Source organism: Hemiscyllium ocellatum, unplaced genomic scaffold (genome assembly GCF_020745735.1).
Source record: "Hemiscyllium ocellatum isolate sHemOce1 unplaced genomic scaffold, sHemOce1.pat.X.cur. scaffold_447_pat_ctg1, whole genome shotgun sequence".
Classification (NCBI taxonomy): domain Eukaryota; kingdom Metazoa; phylum Chordata; class Chondrichthyes; order Orectolobiformes; family Hemiscylliidae; genus Hemiscyllium; species Hemiscyllium ocellatum.
The window spans coordinates 95,086-101,178 of NW_026869062.1; positions in this window are offsets into that span (position 1 = coordinate 95,086).

The window sequence follows — 6,093 nt, forward strand, 5'->3', positions numbered from 1 at the left end:
AGAGCCTTGTTACTGATAGAAATTGACTTTATGTCTTTCGATCCACAAGTCCTATATGATGACGTCGGATTTCTGGGTGATTTTCTGGATCTTCCTCCATGAAGACAGATGCAAGTTAACTGGTTATTTCCTTGACCAGTTCCCTGTTATCCATAATAAGCTCGTCTCTCCTGATTGCAGATTTCCATATTTGACTATGCTTTTCTCTTTCCTTTGAAATATAGAACATAGATTTATGCAGTCTTTGTGTTCCTGTTTGTTTGCATGCATGTTCGCTTTTTGATTTCCTTACCCGTTTCATGGCCCTCCTTTACTGGATCGTAAATTTCTGAGAATTCTCAGGATTCCACAATGTGTGGAATTCTTCTGAAGTCACTTCCTGTGATTAATATATTCTTTAATTTATAATGCTAATCATTGTTAACTCACTTTCTCACTCGTGGGTGTTTTACCTGAAATAAATAGACGTGTTTTTCAGACTTTGTTGTATTTCTATAAATCTCCTGGCCCTGATCATATACATTCAGGAACACTGCAGGAGGACAGGGAAGAAATAGCGGGGGCGCTGGTTGGTACATTTGCATCATCGATAGCCAATGGATGAGGTCCTGGAGGACTGGAGGGTAGTAAATGCTGTGCCGTTATTCACGAAGGGCTAAACAAAAAACGGGGAACTATCGACCAATAAACCTAAAATCTGTGGCAGGTAAGTTATGTGACTAGATTCTGAGGGAGAAGATATGCATGCATTTGGAAAGACAGGGCCTTGTGAATGGGGGATTATGGCTCACAAATTTGTTAGACTGCTTTGATGAAGTGACCAGTAACTTTGTCAAGGGCATGGCTGTATATATAGATTTCAGTAAGGCCTTCAATAAGGTTCCACATGGTACGCTGCTCTGGAAGGTTAGATCACATGGAATTGAGGGAGAGTTGGCAAATTAGGTCCAAAATTAGCTTGATGATAGGAAGAAGAGGGTAATCGTGGAAGGATGCTTGTCGGACTGGAGGCCTGTGATGAGTGGAATGCCACAGGGGTCGGTGCTGAGACCATATATTCATATATTACACATATCTGTGATTTAGATGAGAATGTACAGGCATGATTTGTAAGTTTCAAGGTGACACTAAAATAGGTGGAATCGTGGACAGTGAGGAAGGTTATCAGAAATTTCAGAAATTACAGCAGTACCTTGATCAGGTGGGGAATTGGGCCGAGAAATGGCAAATTGAGTTTAATTCAGGTAAGTGTAAGTTCTTGCATTTTAGAAAGTCAAATCAAGGCAGGAGTTTCATGGTGAATGGCAGGGCCCTAATGAGTGCAGTGGAACAGAGTGATCCTGGAATTCAGGTGCACAGTTCTCTGTAAGTGGAGTCCCAGGTAGACAAGGCACTGAAAAAGGCTTTTGACTCACTGGCCTTCATCAGTTAGAGCACTGAATATCGAAATTAGGGAGTTATTTTGTAGTTATACAAGATGTTGGCGAGTCCATGCTTGTAGCGTCATGTTCAGTTTTGTTCACGTTGCTCTAGGGAGGATGTTATTTAACTAGAAAGAGTGCAGAAGAAATTTACAAGCATGTTGCCAAGACTCAATGGTTTGAGTTATAGTGAGAGGTTGAACAAGCTAGGAGTTTTTACTTTAGAAGTATGAGGCTGAAGGGGATCTGATAGTAGTGTAAAATATTATGGGAGGCAGTGATAGAGTGAATGCACTCAGTCTTTTTCCCCCCAGGATTGGGCAATCACAGACTAGTGGGCATCAAGTTAAGGTCAGAGGGGAAAGAGTAAAAGGGAACCTGAGGGGCAATTTCTTTTATACACAGGGTGGTATGCATATGGGATGAGCTGCCAGCAGAAGTGGTTAAGGCGGGTACATTCACAACATTTAAAATGCATTTGGACAAATTAACAGGTAGGAAAGGATTAGAAGGATACAGGGAAATGGCAGGGAAATGGGGTTAGTGTGAATGGACATTTTGTTCGGAATGGACCAGTTTGGGGCGAATGGCCTGTTCCGTGCTGTAAGACCATATGGGTCTAACAACCATTGTTCTCCGACTGAATGTAATATTGTACTTACCCAGTTCACTGGAGTGAACTTGACACTCTAGCTTCTGGGCTTCCATGATGTTTGACCAGAATGTTCAAACATTCCATATTGAATGCAGACGCCGTGTAAAATGCAAATATTAATGTCACTATTCTTCCAAAGCTGCTTCAGAGCAAGGTCAGTAATTAGTCCTTCCGACCACACAATAAACAATAGGAGTAGGCCATTCTGCCCTTCGAGCCTGCACCGCCATTCAATATGATCATGGCTGATCATCCTTAATCAGTATCACAACACCAAATCCGAAATAATCTGCTCTCTAGTTTGGTTCACAACATACTCTTCAACCTACCTGATATACACTTACGGAATTTATTTTTCACAAGATTAGCAGTCACTTAGTTAACTCAGTTTCGATCCAACTTGACACCATCCATTATTACTGCAGTTAGGAGTCAACAGAGTTGGGTCTGGAGTGACGTGCAGGCCAGACAAGGAAAGAACAACGGTTTCCTTCCCTAAAGGACATCAGTGAACCAGATGAGTTCTTCCAACAATCAACAATGGATTCCTGATCATCATAAACCCTCGATTCCAGATATTTATTAAATTCAAATTCCTCAATCTGCCATGCAGGATTTGAATCCCTGAACCCAGAACATTACCTGGGTCTCTGGGTTAAGAGCCCAGCAATAATATCAGTATGTCATAGCTTCCCTTTGCATATAGTTGCATATATAATTTCGAGAGCATATGATGCAAACCATTTGCGTGACAGTTTTGGTTCAGATATATAACACAACAGGTTTCTTTCTCCTTGCTAATTGTAAGACCAAACCAAACTGATTCTGTGGAATCTGCAGGACAGAACCTGTGTCGTTATTGGTGATAGACTTGGATAAGACATTCGGGGAGGCTCACCTCCATGCTGAGGTGATCTGAATATATGTCCAGAAATACAGGACAAGCATCAATATCCACCCCGCTCTGTCAGGATAAGTGTCATAGTATATTCTCACTGTTCCCTCACACTCACTCTATGTCTCTTACAGCACCTACCCTCAACCAAGGTTCACACTCTATCTCCAAATAAGGCTCAAGCACGACCACTCTCACTGTTGAATTCAGCACCTTCCTTCCCCCACATTTTCTGTCCCTGACGCAATAGCCCCACACACTAATAACACTACATGGATACAACACTATGGACAGACTCCCTCCGGCCACCTCACCATGTCACACTTCACCTAGCCTAGCACGAACAGCAGGACCATCCACTCCTACCCTCATTCATTCCCTCCCTTTCTCCCATTCCAGGAGAAACAGCCTGGAATAGGACAGAAAGGACAAAGCTGGGTGGTGGAGTGCCTGATATCCGTTCCCTCATCCCCCTACTCTGATATGTGGGGAAGATCCTGGAGAGAGCTGGAGAGGACCGGGAGGCCTTGTGTGGAGATTCTGAAACATCCACGTACCACCAACTGAATAAGGAGTAATATTCAGTAAAGAGCAATTCTCAATTCAAACCTACTGTCAGTTCCAACCTCATCTCTCTCACTCACAGAAGAACAGACATCCCATTGCACAAAGATACAGACATTGAAATGCACAGATGTATTGGTAAATAACCCAATATACTAACATACACAATGCATACAAGGAGATAAGCATACACACACTTAGAAGCACACAAATACATTAAGAGTCACACACAAATAGACACAAACACAGATAGAAGCACACAGGCTGATACAAAGACAGACAGACATAGTCACACAAATACACAGATAACAAGCACATGGACACACACACACACACACACACACACACATAAATACACATTAAGACACAGACACAGACACGAGTGCCATTCAGACACAAATAAATAAGTTTTGATTTATAAGGAGATCAAGGATTCTAGGGAGAAGGTAGGAGAATGATGCTGAGGAACATATTGGAAATGACTGAATGGCATATCAGACTCGATAGTCTAATGGTCTAATTCTGCTCCTTTTTTAATGCCCGTGTATTGTTATGCTATCAGGTATTTTCTTCCTGAGACAGCAGCAGCAGCATATTAATTGGAAACAGTCAGGGGTAATGTGGGAAAAGATTGGAGGGCAGAATGGTTAATGGATGTTCCTAGTTATTGTACCACTTTATCCGAAATGGGGCAGTGATTTGATATGAGGTTAACACAGTTTTAAAAAAATGTGTCCCACAATGGAAGAAGGATGCCCCTTTCCCTTTACTGTTGTGCTGTCTGTGGTGTCCTCATCCTCAGGGAGCAGTGAAGACTCGGTTAATGAAGATATTTTAGTTTGAGCTTGACTGATCATTGCTGGACAGCAGAGTCAATGTTTATTGGGAACAGACAGGAGACAGATGGTCAGACACACTCCGATCAGCCGTGAGCATTCTGAATGGTGTCATCAAATGGCCAACTGCTTCCCCTTCCAATGTGTTGTTCAGTCAATCCACCCTCCAGGTTGTTACAGGAATATACTGCTGCCTCTATCCCATGTGTCGTTCCCTCAATCCACCCCTCGACACAGTTACAGAGATATACTGCTGTCCCTACCCCATGTGTTGTTACCTCAATCCACCTCTCAATGCGATTACAGGGTAGAGGAACATTCCATTCAGCCAGACTGGATCATTACAATGAAACGGGAGGAGACCATTCTGCCCCTCCAAAGAATTACACAGGAATATAGGATGAAGTAATCCAGCTCGTTGAGTACATTACACAGCCCCAGACGAGGCCATTCAAACCGCCTGAAGTGCTGCACAGGAACAGGAATGCTGTCACTAACAGGAGATAGACAGTAGAGATATATGATTTTTTAAACAAAGCTGTCACTAGTTTTGACTCAGAGATCACTGTAGGGTCATCAATGATCAAGAATCTATGTAAAATATCTGGATGAAGGGACTGATTGGATCAAAGCTGAATTACCTTGTACACCAAAATTATCATTCAATATATCTTCCAACGGAGGTAGCGAATCTGCATTATGATGTAGACAGGGAAGGTTAGTGAGCATACCCTCAGCAGCAATAATATAATATGAGTTGTCTATTGCAGTCGGGAACAATTTAAATGGAGAGAGATTGGAGAACTCTGTGATACAGATGTCTTTCATATTCTTGGTACATGAATCATATAAAGTCTGTCTGCAGATGCATCAAATGATTTGGAAGGTAAGTGGAATGATGCTGTTTGTGGCAACGGGTATTGGGTTTAATCAGGAATGTTTTACTGCATCTGTACAGGGCATTTTTGAGACCACATCTGATACACTGGGTGCAGTTTTGATCCTCTAAACTAAAAAAAAGATACAATTCCTTTCAACGTTGTTCAAAGATGTTTCCCTTTACTCATTCCTGAAATGTTGGCCTTTTGCTATCGGGGATTATCTGTTTAGATCTTAGATAAGAAATCTTATTGAACCACGATTTTCAGAGACGTCTTTCAGCTGGATACATATTTTCTCTCGTTAAGAAGACGAAAGCTAGATAATATTTTTTTGAATGAGATTCAGTGGTATTAACACAAATATTATGAAGCTATCAACCGATTTAACAAAACAAAATTACGCAGATGCATACAAGCATCTAAACAAATCATAATACGGGGACATTATTCTCTTTTGCTAATGAAAGGCACTGTGCACAACAACAGCAATGATGCTGCATACAACATACAATCTATTATCATTCATTCCAGAGAATGTACATGTAGAGTGTACATTGTCCAGTTTGGTTTTCAGTTGACATTCTTGTATTTTTACGCACGGAGACGGGGAAAAATATTTGCTTCAGAAGCAGCAGCCAATTGGTTTCTCTCTCTTACTTTGTTCTACCTGAAAACAAGGGATCAGAGCAGAAAAATTCTGAGTCATCTTTTCCACTCGTGGAGGATTCCTGATGAGGAATCATAGGAATCTCTGTACAGCTCGAAGAAAAGGGAATTCAGCCAAATCCAACTGTTCCGGGAAGAAATCCGCATTCCCAGACATTTGTGTGAGCAGAATAAG